The sequence below is a fragment of the Pipistrellus hanaki genome (genome assembly GCF_964339955.1).
Source record: "Pipistrellus hanaki genome assembly, chromosome: 2".
NCBI classification, from domain to species: domain Eukaryota; kingdom Metazoa; phylum Chordata; class Mammalia; order Chiroptera; family Vespertilionidae; genus Pipistrellus; species Pipistrellus hanaki.
In genome coordinates this window covers 66,584,734-66,603,112 of record NC_140504.1, presented here as the reverse complement: position 1 = coordinate 66,603,112, position 18,379 = coordinate 66,584,734, and the positions used below count along the sequence as shown (strand labels likewise).

The 18,379-nt window shown below is 41.9% G+C and overlaps 1 long non-coding RNA gene across 8 annotated transcripts in view; it reads right to left on the bottom strand.

Moving 5' to 3' along the window:
* Positions 1 to 18,379, bottom strand: part of LOC311617600 — a 1,721,005-nt gene that overhangs the window by 1,166,385 nt on the left and 536,241 nt on the right. For all 8 annotated transcript variants that reach the window (XR_014794128.1, XR_014794129.1, XR_014794130.1 and 5 more), the window contains exon 2: positions 11,602 to 11,674. This is a non-coding gene — a long non-coding RNA (uncharacterized lncRNA). The remainder of the gene's footprint in view (positions 1 to 11,601; positions 11,675 to 18,379) is intronic.

Genomic DNA, 18,379 nt, shown 5'->3' with positions numbered 1-18,379 from the left:
CATCTGGCCTCAGAGAAAGGCTCAGATCCTGGAAAGAGGCAAGAGAAACACATAACAAAACTATGCTGCTTGCCATGAATCTAATAAGTTCAAAAGCAACCATGTGCTATTTTCTCATATTCTGAAATCCCTCTTTTTTTTTTTTTGAGGGGTGTGTGTGTGTGTGTGTGTGTGGAGGGGGGGGGACAGGAAGGTTGTTGGATAAATTATCTCAAACTCAGCTAATCCAGATCTATTTACATATATCCACTTCTGTTGTTGGTAGCAGTTGTGGGATATTAACTTTTATACACTACTTTACATTTTATAAAAATATTAACTCATGTTTCCACCTCTGTGTCAGTGTTTCCTACCAGTGTTTCTCTCCCTCCTGGCAGCCAGGCAATTCTGCCTCATTATCTCAGAGGAGGAGGCGACTCTGTAGAGAGTGGGGCCGAGTTTGGACAAACTAAATCCAAGCCTCAGGGAAGGATGAGGGCTTGGAGGGGAAAAACCAAATCTTTGAGAACAAAAATGCTATAAGGGACTAATTGTAAAGGAAGAAGGCTCCCCTGGAGACTGGGAGGGATTTCCCCAGAACCAGTAGAGAACAGAAAGCAGAAGACAGATGTTTCCTTCCTGGTGGTAACTAGGAGCAGAGAGGTGATCTTAGAATCTGGTGACAGATGAGAAGAGCTGACAGAGCCCAGGGACAGGAAGACCCCAGAGGTCTTCGGAGGGAATCTAGGAAGAGGGTGATTACATAGCTCACAGAAAAATACCCACACCTCTAAGGAGGTGTAGACCTGGGCCTAAAGGTGCTGGTTGGACAGAGAGAAGGAATATATCACTGGCAACCTTGTGGGTCAACAACTGAAGACAAGTGGGTGTAGACACCTGTGTGTAGAATATGGGAACCAGGTGCCTCTCACTCTTACCATATCCACAAGTTGGTATTTTGTGACCCATTTCAAGCTTACATTCAATTCTGTAGGAAGGAAGCACAAGTGTGACTGAGATTGTGTTGCTAGACTTGATACAGACAATAAGTTTGCTGGTAGAAAATAAAAAATGTTTTGTACATCTAAAATATGAACAAAGTTCATCTCACCTATAGCATTATTTATCCTTGCCTTATTTTGTAGATGTTAGGATAACTAAACTGTGATTGTGGATTTTACCATTTCAAAGCATTTCCATGAACTTATTAAAATGTTGTTTTCCCCAAAAGCTGCTTGACGACCTGAACATTTCATGAGAAGTGTTGTGATTGAACAAGGTCACAGCCAGATAGGGACACGTTGAGAAGTAATAAAACCTGGCCTCCTTATTCCCTAAACATGGTATTGCCAGTTAGCTTGAGCAAAAATAAAGTCAAACTTTGATGAAGTTAAACAATGTCCTCCAAACCCATTTATAAAAAAAAAGCCCTTACACACACACACACACACACACACACATTTTTAGCACACAATGTTCTCCTTCCTTGAAAACATTTTCTACACAGAAAAATGAGTCACAATAAATTTCTCATATTGAAAATGTCAAGTTCTAGTTTGTTAAATGATGATGTCAGTGACTACAAAATAGGAATTTCTGGTTGAGGATATAAACTCTACAGAAGACTTGGATTCCAATATCTGTAGAGATACGAGTGATAACAAGGAAGTTGCTCTGTGTGCATTGTTTTGAAATGACTACTGCCATTGTTTGTAGCAAGGCTGTGTATGTGCTTCTCTGAGAGATCACACTTACTGATATTTGTATTTGTATTTGTCACTATCACTCAACTCCAAAGCGGATATTGCCAAACAGCCTCATTCTCGTGTAAGAGATGGCAATGACAAGGTACTGATATCTAATATGTCTCAGGATCATGCTAGGAAAATGTGGTGGGTGCTTCCACTACTGTGGGAAACTGGATGACCTGCAGTGGCTTGTACCTACTATGACTAACTCACATGTCATGACTGATACATCCATTCACCAAATAGTCTACATACATGCACCGGGCTTCTCAGTAGTGTCCTAGGTGCTAGGGATATAGTAATTTACATTCCAGAGAAGAAAGAAACAATAAGCCCTAGTTGGTTTGACTCAGTGGATAGAGCACTGGCCTGTGGACCAAAGGGTCCAAGGTTCGATTTTGGTCAAGGGCATGTACCTTGGTTGCAGGTTCCTCCCCTGGTCAGGGCACTTGCAGGAGGCAACCAATAAATGTGTCTCTTTCACATTAATGTTTCTCTCTGTCTTTCCCTCTCAATTCCACTCTTTCTAAAAATCAATGGAAAAATATCCTTGGGTAAAGATTAAAACAAACAAACAAACAAAAATAATAAATAAAAAAAATAAAAAGTAAGAAAATAAATGAACAAGTTAATCACTATTTTTCTATACTGTGCTAAGCATTTAATTGTACCATAGCCTTTAATTATCAGAACATGTGAGTACTATTATTCATTTAGTGGTACAAATAAATAAATGAAAGCTAGACAGGGTCAATAGCTCTTCCCAAGCTCTCAAAGCCATGAGTGGCAGATGTATTACTAATCCAAGAAGGTTTATTCCAGGGCTTATGCTGTTATCTGTTACACTATAAAATTTTATGAAAGCCACCTATTAAATGATATGCTGGGGTGGGAGACAGAATATGATTATCTAGTGTGATGGATGGTATACAATATAATAAAAGCCTAATATGCTAAGGATCCAGTCATCTGTTCAACCAATCAAAGCATAATATGCTAATGATATGCTAAGGCTGTTTAACTGCTTGCTGTGACATGCACTGACCACCAAGGGTACGACACTCTGACCAGTAAGTTAGCTTGTTGCTGGGGTCTGGCCGATCAGGACAGAATGAGACAGGTCAGACATGCCCTGGAGCCTTCCCAAGGTTTCTCCCCAGCTGGCCAACCTCCCACAACCCTTCCCGGCCTCCATCATGCACTGGTCGGGTCCCTTGGCCTGGCCTGTGTCCTCTTGCAACCTGGAACCCCCTCAGGGGATATAGGAGAACTGGTTTCAGCATAATCCCACAGGCCAGACCAAGGGCATCTATTTCTAATATTTACACACAGTGCCAAACAAAAGTCTTTGAGTTCAGGTAGCTGTAGTAACCAGTGAGTTGATTTTGGATCCTCTACATTGAGGTTCCCTGTGACAGGCCTTAAGAAAAAAAAGGATGAAAGACGTATTTCTGGCTTTGTGGAAGTTATGGTCTGGTGAGGAAGAAGGGCCTGTAAAGGGAGGATCCTATATAATAAAAGGCAAATATGCAAATTGACTGATCAGTGGAATGACTGGTCGCTATGATGTGCACTGACCATCAGGGGGCAGACTCTCAATGCCGGAGCTGCTGCCTGATGGTCAGTGCATTCCCATTGTGGGAGTGCCACTCCCCAAAAGCCCTGAGCTGGGCTCATGGCTGGTGAGCAAGGCAGCTGTGGCAGGAGCCTCTCCAGCTTCTGTGGCAGTGCTAAGGATGTCCGATGGGAGCAGGCCTAAGCCATCATTTGGACATCCCTTGAGGGCTCCCGGACTGTGAAAAGGCTCAGGCAAGGCTGAGGTGACCCTCTAGTAATTAGATAAGCAGTTTCATCAGGTGCACATGGGATGGGCAATACACCCAGACTACAGGTGTCTGAAAAGGTTTTCTGGAGAGGATGAGTCCTGATGTGGTTCTTCTAGGATAAATGAAAATTAACAAGGGAAAGGGAATGAAAGAGGATTGTAATCCAAGACAGCAGCCTTATCTTTATGCTGGGCCTACGGCGCGTGGGGAGCCTGAGACAGGAGGCCTGGAAGAAGTCAAGGGCTGCATTTGGGGGGCCTTGGGTGATGCCACTGGTAGTTTGGTCTTTTCATCTACAGGTGATGGGAGCCTCTGACTTAGATCTAGAAAGAGAATGGTATGATTCTCTTTGCATTTTAAATTGTTCTTGTTTGGGCTCCTTGGTCACTAGGAGCTTGGTAAGAAATGAGCCCCTTTCTCTCCCACTCCCCAACACAACTACCAGGAGCAGCCTGGGCCACCCCAAATATCCCAATACCAGTAAAGTGTGCTAACACTGATATAAAGAAATAGATTTGAAATTGAGATGCAAGTTGACTAAACAATATCATGGTTAGCAAATATTCTGTATCATGGGTGTTTTCTTTTTCTTCTTCTGCCTTTAGCATAGCTAATGCAAAACTTGAAACCAACAAGCTAAAAGTTTAACCAATTTCATTTGATCCTGTCAGCACTCCTCAGCTCATCATCAATCATAGACCCCCCCAGGACTTGGCGTGGCTGGGACAGAGAACCCGGCTGGGTAAAAATATGGATCAAGATCAAGATGTCTTTCAGGCCACTTCTCAGTTCAGAAAGCAGTTTTGACGTGTGGAGCACCTTGAATTTGAAGACTGATATAACTGAATTGAAACTCCTTCAATAAAGGCACAAACTTCATGGTATCATACTGAACTTACCAGGTACTATTTTTTATTTTTTTCCTTTTTAGATGAACAAGGGAATAAGACAATATATATATATATATATATATATATATATATATATATATATATATATATATATATAAAATTTGCTTTTTATACATAAACTAGAGGCCTGACACACAAAAGTCATGCAGCCCTGGCTTCGTCCTGGAAGGATGTCTGGTCAAATTAGCATATTATGCTTTTATTATTATAGACTAGAGGCCCAGTTCACAAAATCATGCCTAAGGGGTGCTGTCCCTCAGCCCATTCTGCACCCTCTCCAATCTGGGACACCTCAAGGGATATCTGACTACCCATTTAGACCCACCAGGATCAGGGCTAAATGGGCAGTTGGACATCCCTCTCATAATCCAGGACTTCTGGCTTCCAACTGCTCACCTGCCTGCCTTCCTGATTGCCACTAACTGCTTTTGCCTGCCAGCCTGATCACCCCCTAGTCACTCCCCTGTCAGACTGATTGATGTTTAACTGCTCCCCTGCCAGCCTGTTTGTCCCCAACTTCCCTCCTCTGCCAGCCTGGTCCCTCCCAACTGCCCTCCCCTGCTGGCCATCTTGTGGTGGCCATCTTGTGTCCACACGGGAGCAGGATCTTTGACCACATGGGGGCAACCATCTTGTGTGTTGGAATGATGGCCAATCTGAATATTACTCTGTTATTAGATAGGATAGAGGCTTGGTGCATGGGTGGGGGCTGGCTGGTTTGCCCTGAAGGGTGTCCTGAATCAGGGTGGGAGTTCCCTTGGGATGTGGGGAGGCTTGAGCAAGAGTCCTGTGGTGGTTTGCAGGCCAGCTATGCCCCCCAGGAAGCCAAGTGGAGGCCCTGGTATCTGATATTTATTTATCTTCTACAATTAAAACTTTGTAGCCTGGAGTGGAGCCAAGCCTTCTGCTTGCTCTGTGGCTGCAGCCATTTCTGTTGGGATTTATTTATCTTCTATAATTGAAACTTTGTAGCCTTAAGCAGAGGCCTGGGCTGGCCATGGTGTGCGGAAAGCTTGGCTTCCTCCATCGCCAGGAAAACCCACGCCTCCCTCTTGTTCTCTCCATGGCTACAGCCATCTTGGTTGGATTAATTTGCATAGTCACTCCTGATTGGCTGATGGATGTGGCTTGTTAGTGTAGCAGAGTGATTGTTAATTTGCATATTACTCTTTTATTAGATAGGATAGACTCTGGAAAGACACAAAACAACTGCCAGTGAGTGGTATGAGGCTGGGAGAATGAGAACTGAGTAGATGGAGGCAGGGGAGGGAATTTTTTTTTCTACATTTTTATTGCTTTCAGAGAGGGAGGGAGGGAGAGAGAGAGAGAGAGAGAGAGAGAGAGAGAGAGAGAGAGAGAGAGAGAGAGAGAAACATCAATGATGAAAGAGAATCATTAATCAGCTGCCGCCTGCACACCCCTTATTGGGTATTGAGCCCACAACCTGGGCATGTGCCCTTGACCGGCATTGAACCTGGAACCCTTCAGTCTACAGGCCAATGTTCTATCTACTGAGCTAAAGCATCTAGGGCAGGGAGGGAATTTTTTTTTTTAATCTTATGTAGACATATTTTTTAAATCTTTAATTAAGGAACTAAATTACACATTCAAAAAATATCTCGCCTCTGAAGGGGATATAAATATAACAACTGGTTAGATTGTGGTGAGGACTGAGATAAAATGTGAAATAATAGGATCCTGAAACCCAAGAGTGAAAGAGATATATTTCTTACCCTTAAGGAGGAGCATGTACTTCATTCAGGGTGTTGGGGTTTCATCTTGATGGTAAACTAAGGAATGTACTTCTTCTTGATCACAGTGCAGAAGAGAAAAGATGGTATCAGGAGATTACTGCCTGACCAGGAACCTGCCATGAAATATAACAGAAAAATGAGAGCTTTCTCTTTCAAAATGTTCACTCAGCAGCCACTCACTTTATTTTTTATGGTCACAAGTGGATTTGCGAGCTGGCGAAGTATCTCACTGTTTCCAAATGAGAAAAAGGGAGACATTTTCATTAAAAAACATCTACTGCTCCGCTGGCCTAGAAGTACACATACTTTCCTTCCAAGTACAGACATTTTGGTTTGGTTAAAAGTCTTTTGGAGAAATAGGTGGTGAATGGCAAGTACAAAAGTCAGGAAAATGGCATCTCAGTAGCTTAAAGCAATAGTCATGACATTGAATTCTTCGTAAAGATTAATAGCCAGTGATTTATGGGTTTAAGCTTGACTTAACATTTGCTTTTAGTTTCTTTGAGCAAATATTTATGGAAGGCTGTCTATGTACCTAACACTATTTTATATGCTGACTGGGATTTAAAAAAAAATACTGCGTATAATTCAGCCCCTGTCCTCAACAGTTTTTTCTTCCCTTTTGGCAAAAATATATCAAGTAGCACGTAAGTGATTCTTTGCTTATATGTAATAAAACACTGGGCAGTGAGAAAGCCCTGGTGGATGGGGTTGTGCTGGAGAGGGGGAATCTGAGATGAACTTGGAAAAATTAGGCAAGCAGGATGGGAAGAAACCAAAGTGAATTATTTTCAGTAATAACTGTAATCTCCATTTCTTCGTGGCTAAACAGACTCAAATGTTAATTGTACTCAGCACCAGAAAAAATGAAGCTATGGATATCAAAGCGTGCAGACTGGAGATCATCTGAATCTTCCTGCTTAGCCATTTTTTCTAAGTCACCTTTTGTAATGAATTGTTATGAGGAAACTGGGGCAGGAATTGGCTTCTGAAAACAGGAAAAGGAACTGTGAGGTGTGAAAAGGCCCTCTCCTGTTTTTTTTAGACTGGAGCTGTGGGGGGCCTACCCACAACAGGAGTGCGCCCCAAGGTGGCCAAAGAGCATATCGCTAGCACCCCTGGGAGAGCTTGGAACATTGTTAAAAAAAAGTTTGTGGGAAATTTCTTTGCATATTTGTCATCATGTAGATTATACATTTGGTTTAGGTACTTGAACAATAGTGACCTTCTCGCAGGAAACTGACAGGATTATTTTCTTTTTAATGTCTTTTGACTAAAAAAATATCTATGGCCCTGCCCATGTGGCTCAGTGGTTGAGCATGGGCCTATGAACCAGGAGGTCACGGTTGGATCCCAGTCAGGGCACATGCCTGGGTGGTGGGCTGGATTCCCAGTGTGGGGTAAGCAGGAGGCAGCCGATCAATGATTCTCTCATCATTGATATATCTCTCTCTTCCTCTCCCTTCCTCTCTGCAAACAATGAAACACATTTTTTTAAAATTAAAAAATAATGTAAATAAATATACAAATGCACATACATACACATATATGTATATTTATATTATTTCACAATTTAAAAAGCAATAGTCTCCTCATAAAGCTGTCACCCAATATCCTGAAGTCACAAATCGCAGCACCTGTGGCCCCTCCCTCTTCTCTGGTTGTGGACACCGCCTTGCTGACAGTTCAGTGCCGCCTCCTCGGGCCTGACCACGGCAGGAAATGAGAAATGCAAAGCAGAGAGCAGTGCCGGTGGCAGATAGTCATCTCCCCCTCCATACTACAACGGCTTATCTTTAAGACTAGAAGCCAAACTCGATTCCTTCCAATTAGGCCAGTGGTCACCATCGGGGATCCAATAAAATTAATTAAAGTACTAATTAGATGCAGAATATTATGCTGTTGTTACAGTCCACTAAGGAGTAAAACATGATAGTCTCTGCTTAGAAAGCTTATGGCCTGGAGGAAATACAAACTGACCTCAATTTCCTTTTTTCTCACTTGAGTGGATATAGCTTATACCTTACTGTCAAGTCAGACAGGCTCTGTCAGGGAGAATAAGCTCCTTGTTATATGTGCTCAGAAAGAAACCTGAAAGCTAGAACAGTGAGCACAACAGAGTTACCTGTTTCAAAGGCTTGGTTAGGGCCTCTTGCAGGAAGATCTTCGGAATAGAGATTACCCAGTCCTCCCATCTCTGCTCTTGAACCAAAAACACGTGTGCAATCTACCTAAAACCTGAAGAAAGACAGAAAATTAACAGTTGCAAACCCTCTAAAATGACACTCTAGTTTATTTTACTTTCCTAAATTACTATTATTGTCATTGAGAAATCACGGTGTTTTACATCTGCTGACTTAACGCCGTAATGCATGTGTGCCTGCAGAAAGGGGCTCCAGGTACTGAAGAGATGCATCTAATGGATAGAAATACAAATTGCAATTCTTTGCTCAGAGGGAAACCCTCTAATTTCAGTAAACAGTGAGTGACATGATGTTTTTATGTGAATAGCCCAGAGTGAAGGGGTGCCGATTATAAATGAAAGAACTAAAACATTCCTAAGGATAAACACTGGTGATATCTATAAGAGTGATTTCCCCTACATTGTTTTTGAGTGAAAACTTGGAGGCATTTGTTTTAGAATTGTGTTCCCTTGTTTTCTGTGATCTCCTGCCTTTCCCCTCCTGTCTAGGAATGACTCCCAGGTTTTTCTGTGTTCTCACAATCATAACACTTCTGACCCTGAGTTTGTGGGTCCCCCCCCCCAATTTCTCCACTCCCCACCCCCCACTCCCGGTACTGACCGGTTTGCTGACATCAGCTGAGTGTCCTGTAATTCAATTCAGTTCTGGCACAATCTACCTGCAAGGAGCGTGCGATCCACAGGTGAAGAGCTCAGACTCACCAGACTGCCCCACTTCAGACACCAATGGCAAGTCTCAGTTGTCAACTTCTCACCTGTTCGACATGCTATGAATTAGGGTTCCCACAACCCCCTCTTTTCCTAGAAGGGCTCACAGAACTCAGAGAAACACATTGACCAGTTTATAACAAAAGGTAAGTGGTGAAGAGCCAAATAAACAGTTACACAGACACAGTACAGAAGGCACCCAGTTGCTGGAGCTTCTGTGCTCATGGGGGGAGGGGGGGTGCACCACCCTTCCATCATGTGGATAATTCAGCAACTCAGAGCTGTCAGAACCCATCCTTCAGGGGTTCCAACAGAGGCTTCATCCCACAGGCATGACCAGTCGTGAACCCCTCTCCCCTTCATGGAGAATAGAGAGTGGGTTGAAAGTGCCAAGCTTCTAAGCATGACATTGTCTTTCTGATGGCCGACTCCCATCCAGGCACCCACCAAGAGTCACCTCCTTGGAAAAAAAGATGCTCCTATCATCCAAAAAATTCCAAATTCAGAAGTTCTGTGTCAGGACCTGGGGTCAAAGTCCAAATATTAGAGGAACTTGGGTCAGAAAGCAGTACAGATATATTTCTTATTCACACCTAACCCTGTCTGTTTCCTGACGTTAAAGGCCAATGGCATAGGCCCATTTTGACACCAGCCCTAAATTTGTGTGCATGACAGAACAGACATATCAGGGCAAGGCAAATCCTGCTGTCAGCTAGTTTAAGATTAGGTGAGGCCAGGTGACCACCTGGGTGTCCCATGGAAAATTTTCCAGAAAGCAAAAGTGTTCTCAGACCAACAAACTCTCAGATTCAACTTCCAGACTGTGCATGGTTTTCCAGGCCCCTTTGACCAGTCCCCTCCCGCCTGGGGCATGATTTCCAGGTGTCTTAATTGGTGCTTGGTTTTCAGCTTCTGCTTTGATTCCTTCCCCCCAGCCTTGTGCATCTTTCGCTTTTCCCAAAGTCCCTTGATTGGATGAGATCAATCCTATTGTCTGCTTTTGTATCTCAGCTACATACTTTGCTCCTCCTCACTTCTGTACTCTTAAAACCTTCAATTCCTCACTCAGAAAGCCATCAATTTTTTAACTCAGCAGAAAAATGCTATTTCCCTGGGCTGGAGAGCCTGTAGTAGCCTTGTTAGTGCCTTCCAGACCCATGCCACAGGGGCTGGAAAGGCTGGGCTGTTGTCCTTGGGCTCCAGAAATGGGTGCTCCAGTTGGTGTTAACTTTTTGGATTCCGGTATAAAAAGAAAGCAGAAAATAGAATGAAATATGTATCTGAAAAAGCACTTTGAAAAAAATACTTGCAAACATCTGAGTACTGTGTTATACAAGTTGTTCGATTATCAAGAGTGCAAGTGACAAAAAAATATGTGGGACTAACACCTGGCTATTCACATGTTAAAAAAATATGTGGGACTAACACCTGGCTATTCACATGTTAGAGAATTTAATGAAATTTAAAACTACTTTTGATTAAAAAAAAATCCTTAGTGGTATGTCATTGTGTCTGAAAGTTCATATTTTCATGGTTAAAAGGCTCCTGTTCAAGTGCAGTTCTTTTTTTTTTTTCTGGGAGGTACACATACAAATTAATTACCATCAACATATTAGAAGCAGTAAGTGATACTGAATCATAGCTGAACAGGCTCTGAAAAGAGTCAAACATGGAAAAGTCATGTCTTAAAGACAGGATACATTAAGGATGTTTTCAAACTGTATTGTCTAATCTGAGAGACATTAGCCATGTATAGCAGCTACTTACACTTAAATTCAAATTTAAGTTAATTAAAATAAATAATTTAATTGCTCAGTCACATTTCAAGTGCTGAATAGCCACATGTGCCAAGCAATTTACATATTAGACAGTGCAGATATGAAATAATTTTTATGGCTAAAAGTTTCATTACACAGCTCTGGTCTAGAGTAGAAGAAAATTAATGGAGAGGCTATGACTAAATGAACTGTTTCTTTTAATGGAGGGGAGAAGGTCTTGTCTCCCCCAGTTACTAGTGGGGGTGGAATTCTTGGGGTACCAGAGGCTCCCATGAGAGGATGAGATGAGTAGAAAACTTTATTTCTATGAAATTATACACCTGGGTTCCCAAAGTCTTATTTTCCTTAGACCAGTCATAGAAAAGTGTAGCTGGAGCTTCAGTGGAGCCTGTGTCAGAAGTTTCAGCTCCACAGTGGAGCCAGGTCCAGTATAGCATCAGGCCACTAAATGTGGAGGTCGGCATGGCTGTGGGCCACACGGGCAACTGCAAGAAAGTCAAGATTCACAAGAGTCATGAGCGAAGCATGTCAAGAGAGAGAGAACTCCTTTGTTCAGGAGATTATGTATTCCCAAAGTTTCTGTACTTGCAGTGGCCACTGATCTCTGTTCTGTCCAATGATCTCTGTTTCCAGGTGTGACTGACAGGCAAGTACCTTTCCCATGTCATCCCAACTTTACTGGGCATGCATCTACTGTTCTTTTTTTTTTTTTTTTTTTTTTTTTTTTTTTTTTTTTTTTTTTTTTTTTTTTTTTTTTTTTTTTATTCCTTCCCCCAGTGTTTTGCAGGAAATAGGCTGGGGTTCCCTGAGGAATGCAAAGTTGCAGCTTCCTGATGAAACTGCCTAATAACTTGCTTATAATGTCTGGCTACCCTCTTTGCTCCTTTCCTATATACACTAATGAAAGAGAAAGAAGCAAATTGACCATACCTCCATGATGCCCATCAGCCAATCATACGTGAGTATGCAAATTAACCCAACAAAGATGATGGATTAATTTGCATACGCAGGCATAGAGTGGCAGGCAGGCTGGGACGCCTGCTATGAAGGGAAGGGTGGAAGGCAGAGGGAGCTCAGGAGCAGTGTTCCAGCGGGAGCAAGGACTTGCAGGCTCCCGAGCAGCCAGGAGTGAAGCCAGGGGAAGGAAGGCCTATTCTTGCACGAATCTTCTTTGGGCCTATAGTTATTAATAAATCACTAATAACCATGGTTTTATTTCTATGCTGTACTGTTTCTAAGTTTCACAGAACAACAAAGAAAACACTGAAAGAGATGTGGGAAATGGGAAGAACTCCAATAAGGAAATAAGGTCACATAAAGTGCAGGTGCCAGGGCAAGGCAAGACAAGCATTGCCTACTTCACCATGTTGCCTAGAGCCTCCTGATTATGTACTCTTTTTTGAAAAAAAAAAAATTATTGTTCAGCTTATTAGAGTTGTTTCTCTTTCCCCCCTATAGTTCCTCTCCACCCGGTTCCCACCCCACCCCATGCCCTTACCTCCTCTCCCCCTGTCCTCATCCATAGATGTAAGATTTTTGTCCAATCTCTTCCCACACCCCCACACCTCATTCCCCAAAGAATTGTCAGTCTGCTCCCTTTCTATGCCCCTGATTCTATTATATTCACCAGTTTATTCTGATCATCAGATTTTTTATTCACTTGATTTTTAGATTAACTTGTTGATAGATATGTATTTGTTGTCACTTTGTTGTTCATAATTTTTATCTTTACCTTTTTCTTCCTCTTCTTAGAGAATACCTTTCAGCATTTCATATAATACTGGTTTGGCCTTGAAGAACTCCTTTAGCTTTTTATTGTCTGTGAAACTCTTTATCTGACCTTCAATTCTCAATGACTACTTTGCTGGGTAGAGTAATCTTGGTTGTAGGTTCTTGCTATTCATCACTTTGTATATTTCTTGCCACTTCCTTCTGGCCTGCATAGTTTCTGTTAAGGAATCAGCTGATAGACATATGGGTATTCCCTGTAGGCAGCTAACTGCTTTTCTCTTTCTGCTTTTAAGATTCTCTCTTTGTCTTTTGCCCTTGGCATTTTAATCATGATGTGTTTTGGTGTGGTCCTTTTTGCATTCCTCTTGTTTGGGGTTCTCTGCACTTCCTGGACTTGTAAGTCTATTTCTTTCATCAGGTGGGGGAAGTTTTCTGTCATTATTTCTTCAAATAGGTTTTCAATATCTTGCTCTCTCTCCCTTCTTCTGGCACCCCCATAATTCGGATGTTGGTATACTTGAAGTTGTCCCAGAGGCTCTGTACATTATCTTCATTATTTTTGGATTCTTTGTTCTCTTTGCTTTTCTGGTTGGGTGTTTTTTGCTTCTTTGTATTTCAAATCTTTGATTTGATTCTCGGAATCCTCTAGTCAGCTGTTGAATCTCTATATATTATTCTTTATTTCAGTCAGTGTATGCTTAATTTCTGATTGGTCTTTTTTCATGTCCTTAAGGGTCTCACTAAATTTCTCAGAGGTTTCTAGAAGATTCTTGAGTAACCTTATAACTGTGGTTTTGAACTCTATATCCAGTATTTTGCTTTCATCCATTTCTTTCATTTGTGACTTGATTCTTTGTCTCTGTATTTTGGTGGCTTCCCTGTGTTTGTTTCTATGTACTGGGTAGCTGCTAAGTATCTTTGTGTTGATAGAGTGGCCTTGTGTGGTTTGTATCCTATAGTGTCTCAACCTCCCCAGTTACCTGAGGTGGATGCTCTTGGTGCACCCCTTTGTGGGCTGTTTGCTCAGTCTTGTTGTAGTTAACCCTTGATTGCTGTTGGTATCACTGTGAAGAAATCAACTCCAGGCCAATTGGCTGTGATGACCAGCTGTGTCTACACTGGAAGATCTGTTGCACAGGAGACAGCCTTATGGGGTAGGTCTTGCTTCAGTAGGCCTTTGTTGCCCACTGAGTCTGCCCTTTGAGTATGTTTCTTATGGATGTGAAAACTTGTAATCTGGTATGTTCTCACCCTAACCACTAGGTACACTGGCTCTTGGATCTCCAAGGAGGTGCGAGGTCAGCCACTGTCTGGGGCCACCCAGCAGGAGCTACAGAGAGACCTGCAGATTCCTCCTCTTTGTATGGGGTTTGGGAGTGCTCAAACAAGGCCCATCTGTGAAGTAAGGCCACTGCTGCTGCCAGGTAGTGGGCCTTCTTTTGGAAGCTTTGGGGCTCTCTGACCCAGCAACAGTTGAACAGGTTTTAGGTGAAAGGACAGGCCATTCATATGCAAAAGCCAATGTGCACAGCTTGGATGGGGTTGTAAATTGGGTGGGGTCGGGTCTCTTGGAATCAACAGGGTGGAGCAAACAGCAATGGCTGCCAGTCAGCCATGAACCAGAGAAGTACCCAGTTCTCCACATTCTTAACCCCCGTGCAGGATTAATGATCGCTGAGAGCACCTCTAAGATAAAGCCACCCTCGTGTTTCTGTCCCAATGCCAGAAAGTCCAGTTTCTCCCGGTATGTTTCTGGGCCCCCAGAGTTTCACCGGAACTGAGTTCAGAGAAAGCAGGAGATTGTATCTCCCTCCAGGTTAAAAGAGCAACACATCCAGGTGCCAGCACTTTCCGCGCCTCTGCACCTCTTAGCAGTCTCAATGTACTTTCTTTACCTCTCTGGTTGTGGAACTCCCACTGAGGCAGCTTTCCCGTGGTTCTGGGTGGCATTTGTCCTGCTGTTTAGTTGTGGTTTTAATGTGGTTGTGAGAGGCAGCAAGTATAGGTGATTACCTATGCTGCTGTCTTGGTTCCTGATTATGTATTCTATTAGGGAAAGGCTAACTTTGGGTTCAAATTTTAGCTCTGCAAAATACTAGCTTTGTGGCTGTATTTTTTTTCATCCATAAAGTAGAGATTATATTTTCTATCCTGTACCATTGTCATGAAAGATTAAAGATAATATAAATTATTCTGGTACACTGTAGGTGCTCAATAAATAAAGTTATCATATCATAAAGCCCATTAGCCTGCATGGGACCACTGACCATGAATCATACTTCTTTGTGTCTGTCTCAGTGTCCAGCACATAGTAGGCATTCCGTAAATAGTTGATTAAATTAATTGAACTGGTGTACTCATTGTGGACAAAACAATGCCACATAATAAACCTGATAAGCTCAGGGAGGCCTGGGTGGTGGCTTTACAAACTCAGACCTAAAGTAACCACATAAGATGGTCTAATATTAAAACTTCTTAACGAAAAGCAGTTTATGATTAGTAGTCATGTAGCATCTTCCCTAACAGAAGTATATCTTATCTTAATTGAGCCTCTATATAAATATATATATGCATATGTCTATCATTTTACTTTTTATGCAATTCCTGAGGTTTCCCCACCCCAACTTTGCTTTCTCCTGACTGCGAAGCTATCACCAAAATGTTTCATGTAACCCACTTACATTTCCTCTTTTGATTATAAAGTATAAAATAAGGTGAAAAACTGCCATTCTCTGGAGCATTTCTTTCATCTTGTTGAGATTTTGCTTCCTGGAAATTGTCATCAGTTTGGCTCAAATAAACTAGTAAAAATTCTCTATAGGTTTGAACATTTTGTACGTTGACATCCCTCTGTCTCCTTTTCACACTCTTGCTTTTACTACGAATAAGGATCCAGTAAAAGAAAGATGCTATGCAATCTCTGATGTTATTGGTACTGCAAGAGTGACTAATATGAAATAGGATTAGAAGACAACAATACCTTGGAAACTAATCCTTTTAAATTAATGGAATTGGAAGATTGTAATTCATGAAATAACATTTAAATGGTACTGCTTGGACAGTTAGTGCTTATTATTTATATTTGTTCAATTTTTAAATTGCACCCTTCACAGAATTGCTTCAGGGCACAAGTACAAAGAATTAATAAATACATCAATTATCATAAATGAATCATGAAGTGGCAACAGTAATTAACGGCTTAAGCTAATATATTTAATTTTTTTTTTTCAACGGCAGTCTTAGTGCTCCTCTGCTGGAAAAAAAGTTCATTAACAGAAGAGCTGATTGGTAGAAAGCAGATGTGAAAATGGAATCAAGGGTTCATCTGGCACATTCTGTTATTGGTGGGGTGCTCCCCATGTCCCCACCTGTTGCTGGTGCATGTGGGCCCCCACAATTTCCTGAGCCCCCACAGGAGGATGAGGTACTGTGTTAAGCTTTATTTCTGTGAAATTAAACCCCTGAGTTTCCAAGGTCCCTTCTCCCTCTGTCCCTCCATGGAAAAAATCCCATTCTGTCTTCAGCAGAGCTAGAAGCAAAGCCACTGCCCAGCGCTTCTATTCCACATTGAAGCACAGTCCAGTCCAGCTGCTTAGCTTGTGTTCCCAGCTGCAGTCCATTGTATGTGGGATCCTCATAGCCATAGGTCCTAGGGCCACATGGCTATAGAGGACCCACAGGTGAATGCAAGGAAGCAGGGAAGAGGCAAGAGGAAAGGAAACAGAGAATTCCTTTGTCTGGGAATTACTAGTATGTATGCCCAAATTTTCATGGGTTTGCATTGATCTTTGTTCCAAGGTTAGATGGAGAGGCAAGTACCTTCCCTATGTCAGCAACTTCATAGTACATGAGCTCATTTTTCCCTTATTGGGCCCCTCCCCCGAGGAACGGACCGCTGGTTCCCTGGGGAGTGGAAAGTTGCAGCTTCCTGGTGAAGCTGCCCAGTCAACCATTCATATAATGTCTGGACTCCCCTTTGCTCCTTTCTATTATTAATATTAACTAGCGAATCACAGTAATATCAATTCCATTGCCTCAGTCCAATGTGGATGGCTATCCTCCATTGTAAAGCTTTTTATAAGTTATTTTATAATCTTTTTAGGTCTGTACTCATTATGATATATTTTTCTAATAGACATAACTATTCATGAATACCTGGGAGGTTTATTTGATGTTTGAGTCTGTCAAATGAAATATTTGAAACTTTCAGATGAAGAGTTTTTATACTTGGCTCCAAGGAGTCCAGAACCCCTTGGGGTCTTTGAGGGCAGAAAGGAGGATAGCACCCATCAACAGGCACGGATCTGGACACCCTCTTCCCAACCTCAATATTACCCACCCGACCTCGGTTAAGCCAGTGCAGCCAGAATTTTATATACTTAATTTGTTTGCTTTAATTGAGTTTGTAAAAAGTTTCCAAATATTTAGAAATAGTTTGAAAATCAGTTCAATAGTTAATTCTAAATGTTCTGCTCCTTTAAGTACTCATAAGTCCACTTAAGTAGTTCCCAAACCTTAATGCCAGATTTCACACCCACATATTCTGATTCAGTGCATTTGCTGGGGACCCTGACATTTAAAAATATTCCCCAGATGATTTTAACTTGTAGCCAGAGCTGAGAACTATTTTTTAGTCTAACTGCATTGATCTTTATTTAAGTAGAAATGAATATGGGCTCATTATTTTCCTCATTTTTCTTCTACCAAAGAATAGAGTTTTGCCCAGGAGAATTAATGTTTATGGATATTATTTTATTCTTTTTTCTCATATTTCTACATAAATCAATATTCCCACCTTCATATCTACCAAGAATAATTGCTATGACTTGCAAACCATTTCAGGTCACCATTTTACTCTACTGATTTGTAACTGTTATCAAGAGGATATATGTTTCATTTAATACATAGAGACTTTGTTAAATCTGAAAGTGCCCACATATAAACATTAGTGTCGAGATTGCTAAAACAGCATTAGAGTGCATTTTGCCTTACATGTGTTATTTCATGTGCTAAAATTGAACCCATTATTGTGCTTTGCACATAGTAGGTTCATGCTAAATGATTAATAGCTCACTATAGGAACCCATGCATTATTCGACATATCTGTTACAGCATGTGTAACATTCAGCTTCTTTTACATATCATGTAGTCTGAGCTGGGTGTTTGCCATCACCCAAAGACCAACACTGAGTTAACAAGGTCAGCATTCCTGGGCCTTAAAGATTTAAATATATAATATATATATATCCTACCTAATAAAAGAGTAATATGCAAATTTACCATCACTCTGTTCAAACCACGCCCTCCCGCCATGCCCACCAGCCATGCCCACCAGCCAATCAGAGCAAGTATGCAAATTAACCCCAACCAAGATGGCTGCAGCCACAAAGAGCAGTTGAGAGGCTTGGGTTTCTCTGGCAGTGGAAGCCAAGCTTTTGCCTGCCCAGCCAGCCTAGGCCTCCACTCAAGGATTCAAGGTTTCAATTATAGAAAATAAATCCCAAGAAAAATGGCGGCAGCCACAGAGCTGGAAAGAGCAGGCTAGGGTTGCCTCTGGCAATGGAGAAAGCAAAGCTTTCCACCTGCCCTGGCCAGTCTAGGCCTCCACTCAAGGATACAAAGTTTCAATTATAGAAGATACATAAAACTGAACAGAAATGGCTGCAGCCATGGAGCAAGCGGAGGGCTTGGCTCTGCTCCCAGCTACAAAGTTTCAATTGTAGAAGGTAAATAAATTCCAG